Raw genomic sequence first — 13,069 nt, 5'->3', positions numbered from 1 at the left:
AGGTTCTATTATTAGAGGAGTTGAAGGCTGAAAAATAGTGTTGTCTTGTGCTGGAGACTCTGCTATAAAAGATCTCCAAACACAACAGGTGGCAATGATGTGTTCCGGGGGGGGGGGGAACAGTATGAGTGAAGAGTGTATGTAGCTGCTGTGGAGAAGAAAGGAAGTGCAGATGAATTGATTAAGTTGGTTGGAATGAATGAGTTGTACAGAAATGTGAATGATGTAGCACAGAATTTGGAAATGTTGTTAGAAATATTGAACAGAAATGTGTAAAAGGTATACCTTTGGGTGTGTTGCTCAGATATTGCAGGAAGATTAGAAGGATGATTATTATGAATGGAGTATGTAATAAGTTTGAAAGTGGAAAACTGCTGTTTTCTGGCAATTATCTGCATTTGAGTGAAGTTGCAATGTGAAGCTGTATAAATTGCTATCGAGAGGAGAAAAGTGTATATAGAGAGGGAAATAAAAATTAGATGGTGGAGCCTGTGCTTGTGAGATATGATAGACAGGGCTTGAAAAATGTATTCATCTACTCATCCATGATAAGTGAGAATTTTTAGTTGACAAGTAAAAAACGTTTGTTTAATGGTTAGTGTTATTTACATAATGCCAGTTCTGCTTCATGTTTTATGCCATAAATAGTTTTTTGTGCTGATCATTACAAATACATGTAATGATGAATAAATTATGAATATTCTGACAGAATATTCATAATTTGACCATTAATAATGGATATTAAAACTTGGAAAGTTGAGAAAGAAGTTTTTCCACAAAATATTTCTTTGTGTTTGATTCTAATATATATAATACATGCTTTTCGATTATTTTCTGCATTATCACTATGTTATATGATGGCATTGCCTCTGTCCATTTGACAATGTTTTGAGCCAGTCAGAATTCTGACATTCTTAGCTCAAATGGAGGTGGATGATGGGCATGGGAGATCTTGTAGAGTGACAAGGCACATTTTTATCTGAACTGTAGTGTTAACTCATACAATTGCTGCATTTGGGCTGCAAATAACTCTTATGTTCTATCAGACTCCTTTACACTTACCAAAAGTCACAGTGTAGTGTGGTTTCACTACATCGTTTATTATCGGTCAGTACTTTTTCAAAGAACTGCCCGACATGACCAGTAACTTGTATCATCTCTGACAGAGATGTACAAAGGTGTACAGCATCTTGAGAGATGCTGTACGCCTTTGTTGTTCTGTAACTGCAGTAACAAAGATGCCTTGACTCTACCATATTCATATAGGATGGAGCACCACCTCACATTGGATTACTGGTACAGTGAATGTTACGAAAACACTTCACAGAACACAGAGTGATTAGTCATGCATTTTCTACAGCATGGCCATCCATTCACCTGAACTCAACTCCAGGAACTTTTGGTTTTTTTGGGGTCATCTGAAATACATAGTGTATGAAGGACATATTCCTGATTGAGCAACCTTGATAACGCAGAATGTGAGCAAATTAGTGCAGATCTGTTGCGTTCTGCTGTAGAAAATGTCATTCACAGAATGCAGTTCTTAGAACATCTGAAAGGAAGGCATATTGAACCACATCTGTAAATTATACGAACACAAAAATTGATTTGTTGTGTTTCTTCTAGTCATTACTGTTTAATTAATCCCAAACCATGCCCTTATAGTGCCAAATGTCCCCTTGTGACAGAATTTTCTGCTTTTTTTTTTCTATAAATCAAAACCCTATATTCCAGAATGTAATTATACCAAGTTTGGTTGAATTTTGTCCAATACAATTTTCACTACAGGGCTCTGAACACCTTCTCTTTAATGATGGCCACCCTGCATTTAGGTGCTGCTATCATTCAGTAAGTTCAACAGATCGTGTAGATGCTGTGCATCAGCAAATTAATAATTACATAGGAATTCCATTATATCTGTGCAATTTTCCTCTGCTCGAGGCATAGATTGGAAGAAAGAAACAATATTGAAGAGTGGGGACAAAGAAAATAGAAATATATGGTGCTTCTGAGAAATAATTACCTAAAACAGAATGTCATGAAGGGAACCTGGAATTTGTATATTAAAAAAGGGAGCCATTTTTCTTTTGGGAATTGTCATGTTATCTTGACAAGATATGGCTAATCACATGAAATTTTCAGTTAATGAGTATATTTAATGAATTAATGAGCTCTATAGAACTACAGAGATTATGACAAAATCAGAAACAACTGGGAATACTTCCATGACATGAGAAATTACAGAATGAAGGATGTTAGCATTGCATGGGAATTGGTCAAGTGTTTAGTGAAGCATTATAAGATTGCATACCCAAAGTAAGTTTGGATAAGTAGCATCGTTAATCATGAGCTGAAAAGAAAAATGGAGAGCGAGTGCAAAAAAAATCTGATGAACAAATTCATAACCACTACAAAGCACAAGCAAGAAGAGTGATCACAATAGTATGAAAGGAAAAATCAAATTATGAGAAAATTAGATGATCCAGGCAAAGCAAGGTTATTTCACTATGTAGCAAGTAAAAGGAAGAATGATTACGGAAGGATAATTTGAATCAGTGCATCAAAGCAGACACTTAAAGAGCAAGAGAAACAGAAGAAATCGTTGCATTACTAAGTGATCACTTTATGAGAATGCATCACTTAGGTGGAGGTAATGCTGGTGTGAAAATAATTGTAGATGGGATGAAATGTTTATGATATTTAAAAATCTCAATGTGAATATATCCATGGGAATGATATATTAATATTGATCCATCATGAGAAAGTGCATGAGACTAACAGTGCCTCTGACTAAGCTGGATAATTAATTTAAGTCTGCACTGGCAGGATGGCAAAGGAATGGAAAAAAAGATGGCATATTGTATTCATCAGATAAAAGAGAGGTAGTAAATTATTGACCAATCAGTATATCAGAAGTGGTGGTTATAGTAACGTTGGAATAGTAGGTTTAGGCTACAGTTTAGGAATGAGTGGAGAGGAATATGATATTCTATGGAGTGCCACACTGCTTTGTGGAGGTGAGGTCTTGTCTTAGTAATTTTCTCATATTCTACAATATATTGATATCTGAGTTAGATAAAGGAAATGGTTACCCCCTGAAACTGCTAGGCTTTGCAGAGACATTTGACACAGACTACTACATGGAACTTTATTACATAAATGGGGATGGAAGAGGATAGCTATTGCATGGACATCAAAGAATATTATGTGTTCAAATAGAATTTAGAAAGCTGTGAGCAGCAATGGGCAGAGCTCTGTGCCCATTGCTGCTCACTGCTTTCTCAATTCTATTTGAACACAGTATCCTTAAAGTGCAAATTATTTGAACACAGTGGGAATGAAGGGGATTATCCAGTTCAGTGATGCTAAACTGAAAGACCAATAGTTAATAGTGAAGTAGACTCAGTAGTTTAAGATGTTACCTGGGTTTCTTAAGGATGAAGTGGTAAAGAAGATACAGAGGCAAGCAACCAAGATGGCCACAGGTTTGCAAAATATTCTCTGAGGTTATATTCTTCTTCTTATTGTGCTATCTTCTATCAAAGGTCAGCGCCATCTTGGCGAACAAACTGCGCTCTTGTGCTAATCTGAGCAGTTGTGCACTGCTCTTTCCTGTCCACGTCTTGATGTTGTCAAACCATGATATTCTTTTTCTTCCTCTAGTTCCTTTGCCATCAATTCTTCCTATCAAAATAGTTTGTAGAAGTTGGTATTTGCTGTTTCTCATGGTGTGGCCAAGATATGATGTTTTTCGTTTCTTGATTATTTGTACAAGATGTTTAGCTTTGCCAATGGATTTTAAGACATCTTCATTGGTAATTTTTTCTGTCCATGATATCTTTAGCATTCTTCTGTATAGCCACATCTCAAAGGCTTCGATTTTCTTGATGGTTGTCACCTTCAATGTCCATGTTTCAACTCCATAGAGCAGAATAGACCACACGTAGCATTTCAGCATTTGGCATCTGACTTCCATGTTTAGGTCTTTATTGCAGAATAGTGTTCTCATTTTCATGAAGGACTGCCGTGCAGCTTCAATCCTTGTCTTTATATCTATTTCTGGATCCCACCGTTCATTAAGCCAGCAACCAAGATATTTATATCTTGACACTTGATCAATATTTTTCCCATTGAGTGTCAGTTTCATTGATGAGGCTGGATGTTTTCTGATGATCATGTATTTTGTCTTGTTGATGTTTATATTTATTCCCATTCTTTGGCTTTCTATGTATACTCTGTCAATGAGTTTTTGGAGATCCATAATATTATCTGCAATTAGCACGGTGTCATCTGCATATCGTAGGTTGTTAACAATCTTTCCATTTATTGTGATTCCCTCTGGACATTCTTCTAATGCTTTTTTAAAGATTACCTCTGCATATATGTTGAACAGGAATGGTGAGAGCACACATCCTTGTCTCACTCCTCTTTTGATGTTAATATCACTGGTGGTAATGTTGTCTAATTGAACGGTAGCTGACTGATTCCAATGCAGATTTGTTATTAGTCTTATGTCTTGTTCGTCTAGCCTTATTTGTTGAAGGACAATTACAATGTCAATTACAAAATCAATTCTAACTTGAATTGTAACCTCCCCAAGTTAGAATGTTGAAATTTATTATTATTATTATTATTACATGACACCTCTCACAAGTCCAAAGATTCATCGAGGGAGGGCACCTACTCTACAACTCACCATCTCCATCACTTAATCCACCAACTATAGCAAACTGCAACAACCATCATCATCTACACCAATGCTATCTACTGTCCACCATCACTAGCAGTTTTCCTCTGTAAATTGCATGTGTTCTCAAGGCCAATTTGTCTGTATGCAGGATGAAAAACTCTAGTTTCCAAGAAAAAAATCCTGCTACCTTCATATGAGATTGGTTAACTCACCTTCAATTGAAAAAAAAAACCATATAAAGATCCCCCCTTTTGTGTCTCCCTAAATTCATAAATATGAATATAACGATTCCTCTCATCACAATGAGAATTGAATTTAGGCCTTTTCCATTCGAAAGATGCAGCTTACCATCATTCTTCCAATTGTGCTACAGAGGCACTTTATATTGATTTATATTGGTACTGATTTATATTGTTATTTTCTTGGGCATGTCCAAATCGTCAAAGACTCATCATGTTAGGCCCATACTAACCATTATTCCGACACTAACTACCATACTGTCTCCTTGAACTCATTTGCTAGTGAATTCGTACCACCTCTGGAAACCCACTCCATCCATTCATCACTCTCCAAACAACAATAAAAAAAAGTCTAGACCTGACAGCTTTGCTAACCACACACTTACAGAGATTCCAGGTGTAATACTTGTTCTTTCCCTTTCTGCCATGTATTGTAAAAGTCTTCTGTGTAAATCTTATAAAATATCAAATCTCTTTAAACCTAGTTGACAGCCTGCAGCCAACAGACTGCAGGTTTGAATTTGCCATATGCAATGGATGTTTATGATTGGCTTTAGGTGGAAGATGAAGTTCATTGCCCAGTGTGAAATCACCATCCACTTAGTAGAGGCCTGAAGTAGTTTGAACAAGTTCCATGTTTGGTCTCTAGAGATCATGCAAAAACTAAATTTAAAAAAATAGTAATGATAATAATAATAAATAATAAAATCCTTTGCTTATCCACAGTGCTAATGTATTATAGGTTTACAACCTTTCATGGATGGAGTCAGTTCAAATAATAAAAATAAGTTATGTTGAAAGTTTATTTTTCACTTGGTTAGACTATAATAAATTTAGTTTAATCCTTTATCCACGTGTGAGCAAACAAAGTTTGTGCCTGAAAGTATCTTCAGGACTGGGGTAAGGTGGTACAACACCAGGCAACTCGTTGCAAAGGTGGAGCAAGCTAACATCACTCCTATCTCAGTATCTCCCATAATGCAAAACACACCCCCTTACGGATATGTATAATGTTATGCATTAAGGGAAGGGCTACTACCCAGACTAGTTTTGACCTTTATTGAGGTCTCTTCAGTGGGAGCCAGGCCTAAGTGGAGATACCATACCAGGTAGAAGCATTAGCAAGGTCATCTCTACCTATAGGAGTTGCCAAACAGTGTGCCACCTTTTTATTAAATTACTCTGGATTTAGAGAAAGATGTTGAAAGTTTATTTTTCACTTGGTCAGACTATAATAAATTTAGTTTAATCCTTTATCCAAGTGTGAGCAAACAAAGTTTGCACCTGAAAGTATCTTCAGGACTGGGGTAAGGTGTTACAACACTGGGCAACTCGTTGCAAAGGTGGAGCAAGATAACATCGCTCTTATCGGTGGTACAACACCGGGCAACTTGTTGCCCGATGTTGTACCACCTCACCCCAGTCCTGAAGATACTTTCAGCTGCAAACTTTGTTTGCTCACACTTGGATAAAGATTAAACTAAATTTATTAAAAATAAGTTATGTTTCTGTCACATCTCTTCTTTTCCACTTATCTTGCCTTCACAACCAACAACCTTCAGTCAGTCTTTATAGGAAGTATCCCATAACACTGTCACATTCTTAGTCACTTGCCTCTCAATCTTCTCCAGAACTTCCTTATCCCAAAGGAATCTAGATGACCAGTTCTGCATGCAATTGTCCAGTCCAGTGTGGACTGGACCTTATAAGGAGGAATATCCTTGTTTTGAACTTCCATATCCTTGTTTCTCATGCATTCAGCATCCTGGTAATCTGATAAGCAGTTTTAGCCAACTTTGGAAGGCTTCCTTTTTCACCTTCTTGCGTGTAGTAATCCCCAAATCCCTGTCCTCGCCAATTTCCTGTACATTTACACACTTTCGTCAATGTAGTACAATGTTTGTGATCTCTTCTTCTGAAAATGCATGATTTACACTTTGCTTCATTATTCTCTGATATTGCCAGTCTATTTAAATCATCCTAAATGATCTCTTTATCATCATTATCATTGACTATTGCTTTTCCCCAGTTTGATCGCAAGTGGATATTTCTTCTTAAATAATTTCCTAGTATCATTGATGTACAAATTAAATAACAGTAGCTCAAGAACAAAGTCCTGCTGTCACCATCAGTCACCTACTTTTTACTAGAACCAATTCCTTCAATATACTGCATTCTTTAATGTTTGTCAGTCAACCATCTTATTCATATCCATCTCATTTGCTTCAGTTTATGTAACGGAGTTCCATGTGGTATGTCTTTGCAAGTCTAGTAGTATCACTGTGTTAGCCATTTCTTTTATCCAACTCCAGCCTCACTTTGTTATGAAAAGTGAACATATTACTAAGGCAATACCTACCCTTCACAAAACAATGCTGCCTATAGGAGTATTGTATTCTCATTCATCCATTGGTCAGAAGAGCTGCCAATTCCCTTGCCTATTCTCATAATACATGGGATAATATTTCATATATTCCCATTGCATTAAGGTTTTACAATATCATAAGCACCTCCATAAATATCATAAGTACCTCCAATTCATCTACCTCTCTTCTAACATCAGTCAGAAGAAAGGTAGATGTACAGTTTCACATCTGTACATCTACAAGAGGACACAATTTGGAGTAAAGTGGATGACAAACAATATTAAACAGGAAATGCATGCGAAAAAGAGGCTGCAGAAGAGATATAAGGAGACAGGAGAAGAGAAGATGCATGAAGAGTATAAGACACAGGCCAGAAGAGTGACTAGTATGATAAGGAAGACAAAACTGGAATATGAGAGGAGATTAGCCCTAAGATCCAAAGAAAATCCTAAGCAATTTTTTAGATATGTGGCCAGTAGGAGGAGAAATGACTGTGGAAGAATATTGTGGGATAAAAATGGGAATAGAGGGACTGATGCAGAGGACATAGTAGAATTGTTCAATGAACACTTTATTGGAGTATTTCATCCTGGAGGAGTAACAGTTTTAATGCTAGAGGGATATGGCAGGTTCAAGGTTTAGAGGTACAAGAGGAGAGTGTGTTTCAAATACTGAGTACTCTGGATGTCAGTAAAGCTGTAGGACTGGATGGTATTTCACCACGAGTTTTGAGAGAATGTGCTAGGGAACTGACAGTGCCTTTGACCTGGCTTTTCAATGAAAGTCTGGCTGCTGGAAAGGTGCCCATGGAATGGAAGGAAGGTAAGATAGTGCCATTGCATAAGGGCAGTAGCAGACTGGAAGTGTCTAATTATAGACCAGTTTGTGTGTCATCAGTAGTTAGTAAAACCTTGGAGAAGGTAGTGAAGGACCGTATATAGCATTGGGCAGATGAGGATAATGTTATCTGTGAGAGTCAACATGGATTTGTGAAGGGGTAGTTTGTTTTAGCAATATGCTAGCCTTTTATGATAAAGTTACAAGAGCATTAGATGAGGGAAAGGCATATACTGCCATTTTCTTAGACTTAGCGAAGGCATTTGACAGAATGCCACATGATAAGCTGATATTTAAGTTGCAGCACATGGGTCTGGATGTCAGATTGGTCAACTGGATTCAGGATTGGCTGTCCGATCGGTATCAGAGAGTTGTGTATGGTGGGACAGTTTCAAGGAAACAGAGGGTTACAAGTGGGGTCCCACAGGGCTCAGTACTGGGACCTATATTGTTTAACCTTTATATCAATGACATTGTCAGTGGATTGCAAGGAGATATTCAGTTGTTTGCAGATGATGCGAAGCTGGGAAGGATTATTAGTAATAGTGCAGATGTGGCAGCCCTGCAAGAGGATTTGAATAAGCTAGATAGATGGGCAAATAAATGGGGGTGTCAGTTTAATGCAGCAAAATGCAAGATCTTTAGGTTTGGGAAACATCGATGGGACACTGCATACCCTATGGGAGGAGTTATACTGGAGGAAGTACGGGAGACAAGAGATCTGGGGTTGATGATTGATAGAAACCTGAAATTTAGGGGACATATTGCAATGGTGCTGAAGGTAACACAAAGGATTGCTGCAATAATGAGAAGGACACTGACCTGCAGAGATAAAACAGTTATCATTCCATTGTATAAGACCCTGATCAGACCACACTCGGACTATTGTTCTCAGATTTGATCCCCAGGATTTGAAGGGGATAAATTAACTGTGGAAAGGGTACAAAGGCGGATAACAAAGATGGTTTCAGGACTATACAATGATAGTTATGAGGATCGGCTGAGGGAATGTGGACTGCAGAGTTTGGTGGAATAGAAGAAGGAGAGGTGATATGATTGAGACTTTTAAACTGTTGAGAGGTGGTTACAGAGTTGACACTGGGGAGTTCTTTCTCTTGGTTGAACAGTGGGAAGGAGTGATGACAAGAGGCCATCCCTGGAAGTTACCAAAGGAAACTGTGAGCAAGAGGGTGAGGAGTGGTTTCTTTGTGTGTAGGGTGGTTGAGCCGTGGAATGCATTGCCTGATGGAGTGGTGGGAGCGAGAACGGTCAGTGAGTTCAAGGAGTGGTATGATAGACTTTGTGTTTCTTAAGGGGGACCTCCCCTCGATGAGGCTTGATAGACTTTGTGTTTCTTAGGAAGGACCTCCCACGATGATTCTTTTGACTCCATGGAGGCCTGAATAATAATATTAATAATAATAATAATAATAACATTAGACAATATGACTGACCACCTTGTTTTATGCCAATCCTCTGATACTGTCACCTGTTTAGTATTATGAATGTGGTTAGTAGGGTGTGAGGAGTATATTTTTCTCTTGGAGAATGGTAAATGAATGGAATGAGTTGCCAGAGTCAGTCGTGAGTACTTTGTCTGTTAATGGATTCAAGGAAAGGTATGATGGATATTGTGTGGATAATTTGGATCTCTCATGAGAGTCTTCAGACTCAGTGGAGGTGCAGGTACAATAATAATAATAATTAAAAAGGCAGCACAAGATGAATGGTAATAATTAGTTGCATGAGGATTATGAAGAGTAAAAGGGGAAAGTGACTTGCTGTGTTGGGATATCAAAAGTGCAATATAAGCAGTGGTTAGCTAAATGAGTCCCATAAAAAAAAAATCCCTGGGAGTTCATTTGATACATTTGATAAAAAAAAATAAGAAAGAATGATTATGGATGATGATACTGATTGGTGAAAATGGCAGAATAATTACCACTGTGGTGGATATAGTTGAGATATTAAATGAGCAATTCATAATGATATTTCATCCATGTGAATGTGACACATTGTATTGAAGTTGAGTCTAGTGGGAAAGTTGGAGGATGGACTCATGATGAATGAGCAGAATGTCATCAAGTAAACAAGACTGTAGAGCTTTATGATCTAACACCACATTTTGAATGAGTTGGCCATTGCATCAATGTACTTGAGTGTCACAATGGGTCAAATTCCAGAGGGAGTGGGGAGAGAGAGAGCAGAATTGTTCCTCTTCATAAGGGAGGTGATAAGACTAAAGCTTCAAATTACAGGAGTTTTGGATAGTGTTAGACAGATTAGTGGGCACCACAAATAGGGTTGACACCAGCAACATGCTGGTGTCAACTTTTGATTAACACCATTCATGGATTTGCTTAAGGAAGCTCATGTTTTAGCAATCTCTTTACTTATTATAAATTAAGGTGACAAATGTATTGGAAAAGGGAGATGCATATTCAGTGCCATACAGACATACACTTACTTATGAACATAATGTGTTCTTGGAAACATGTTTATAAGTTGAATGTTCATAAATAGATTTATGTTAACATATATGCTAATATAGATATATTCACAGTATATTGTTAAATTTATTGACTTGTTTTTGAAATAAATTACCTTAATTCAGAGATAGTAATAGTACATAATCTGAAAATAGTTTATTCTGAAAAGTTGTATAAATACATAATCTAGAAAGAATTAAATCATTTTGTTTTTTTTTTATTTATTCGTACATAGTTTGTAATATGCCAACTCTCTGTTCATGCCTTTGCAGTGTATAAAAAAAAACAAGTGTTGGGTTTCTATATTCTGATCCTGAATTCAAATTGTTAAACAGTGTTCTATTTCTTCAATGTTGACATTTCATGTTTTAGAGATAATTACAGATTGAACTAAGCTTGAGCAATGCAAATATAGTCACAATTTTTTTTTGTTTTTTAAAATTGATAAAGCTGTTAGAACAATTAACATCATAAACACAAGCAGCCAAAACAAACAGTTACCCATTTTCAGAACACCTACGTTCAATTTAGCTTCTACTGACATCATTTGATTTTTTTTCCTCCACACTTTTAGCACTTTTGCAATCACTATGATCATCTTTATTTTCCATATTTCAAGGGTGTTAAAAATAACAGAAATGTATATATAAATGCTCACAACATTAACATGTGGAATGTGTTCAAGTAACTGAAGAGTAGTCTATTGGCACAGAAAGAAGAAGGAATTACTGGGCCAAACATTTTCTACTGTTCATAGAAAATCTGTGAAATAAAATGTTTGTTCTTTAAATGAATTCCCTGTTTTATGTTCGTGAAATGAATTGGAGATCATAGTCTGCACATTGTTTATATATATGACTTGTTCATTTCTTGGGTGTTCATAAGTGGAGGTTTCCCTGTATTTAGATTTTACAAATTCCTCTGATAGATTTTCACGTGGCATGCTTTAATTAAATTTGAATAGATGGGGTTGGATAGTAGCTTAGTGATCTGGATGGAGACTTGCTGTCTTGTAGGAATAATCAGCAAATTGTGTATGGAGGAATGATATCTCCAAAGAGAAAAGTCACTAATAGTGTGATCAAATTGAAATGATCAAAATGAAAAGATCTGTTTTGGGGCTTATGCTGTTTAACTTGTATTCTAATTGCAGTATGCCATCAATGATAATATTCATTTATTTGCAGCTCCTGAAGAATTGGAAAGAACAGTGAGTAGTGGAGTAGATGTGGCTCTGCAAGAGGGCTTGAATAGACTGGGTTAATGGGTGAGTGGAGTTACCAATGAATGTTGTGAAGTGTAAGATTTTAAAATTCAAAGAATAGATGGAATGTAGAATATGCAGTTGGCAGGAAGATCTAAGAGAAGGTTGAGGAGTTGAGGGTTCTGTGGTAAGTGATGGTAGATAAGGATCTATAATTTCAGGAGACATTACTAAAATTGTGACGACTGTACATCAGATTATGGCAGTGATGTGGAGGAAACTGATGTGGACGTAAGGATATTATGGTTCTGTTGTATAAAGATTTGATTAGGCTGCATATGAATTAATGTGCACAGATTTATTTTTCAAAAGGATGAACAGATAATGGAGACGTTCAGGACCATTGACTAAAGTGATTTCTTGTGTCTGGAATGATGAGTATGAAGAGAGGGAGAGAGAGAGAGAAAATGCAATTTGCAGTCTAGCAGATAGTAGAGGAGGGTGATATTATTGAGACATAAATTGGTTATGGGTTATTACCAGATTAATGTGAATGAGGATTTTCATAGAATGGGAGGAAGATAGATGGAACCAAAAGCCTTTTTGGTATCCAGCTTGTTCAAAATTTTTTGATAACTTTCTAGTGGAAGGCTACAATAAGAATGATGCTAGGAAGTGTGCATTGTCTTATCTGATGTTTCAATACCATGAACTAGATGAGAGAGAGAGAGGGAGGGAGGCATAAACACTGCATCCAACATCTTTTGATGTGACTAGAAGGCATGACTGCCATTGACACAGAAGCCATGTTTTCCACATGGTGTTTCAAACAAAATTACCATTATTCAAAGCAATTTGTAAAGAGAGCCAGTAGATGATATACCCTCAAACTTAGTGGGTACCCTAACCGGATCATGGGGAAAAGATTTTGACAAAAAATTAGCAGGAGAAAATTACATTACTAGAACTGGATGGTATGTGATTGTGAAGAGATTCAGAGTGAATGACAAACAAAGTTATTCAATGATGTTTATTTTGCTCACTTCATAAAGTAATGTGATACAAAAAACATATCACATAGAGCTGATATACTGCAAAGAGCTATCAAGGAGATCTGAATGGTCAGTGGAGGAAACATTCAGTGTATTGGGCAATCTGTAGGACTAATTGCTGATACTGTCATACATCATTATCTACAGCAGAATGCAACTGATCTGTTGAGAGATTTTGCACATGATGTGCAG

The 13,069-nt window shown here is 36.8% G+C and overlaps 1 protein-coding gene across 1 annotated transcript in view; it reads left to right on the top strand.

The window, feature by feature from the left end:
* The window catches only part of LOC150098179 (sodium channel protein para-like), a 1,334,265-nt gene that overhangs the window by 126,811 nt on the left and 1,194,385 nt on the right, over positions 1-13,069 (top strand). The window lies entirely within an intron of this gene.

The sequence above is a fragment of the Typopeltis vanoorti genome, chromosome 16 (genome assembly GCF_054136105.1).
Source record: "Typopeltis vanoorti isolate ZY-2024b chromosome 16, IOZ_Tvanoo_1.0, whole genome shotgun sequence".
Taxonomy (NCBI): Eukaryota; Metazoa; Arthropoda; class Arachnida; order Uropygi; family Thelyphonidae; genus Typopeltis; species Typopeltis vanoorti.
This window is presented reverse-complemented; position numbering and strand designations above follow the sequence as displayed.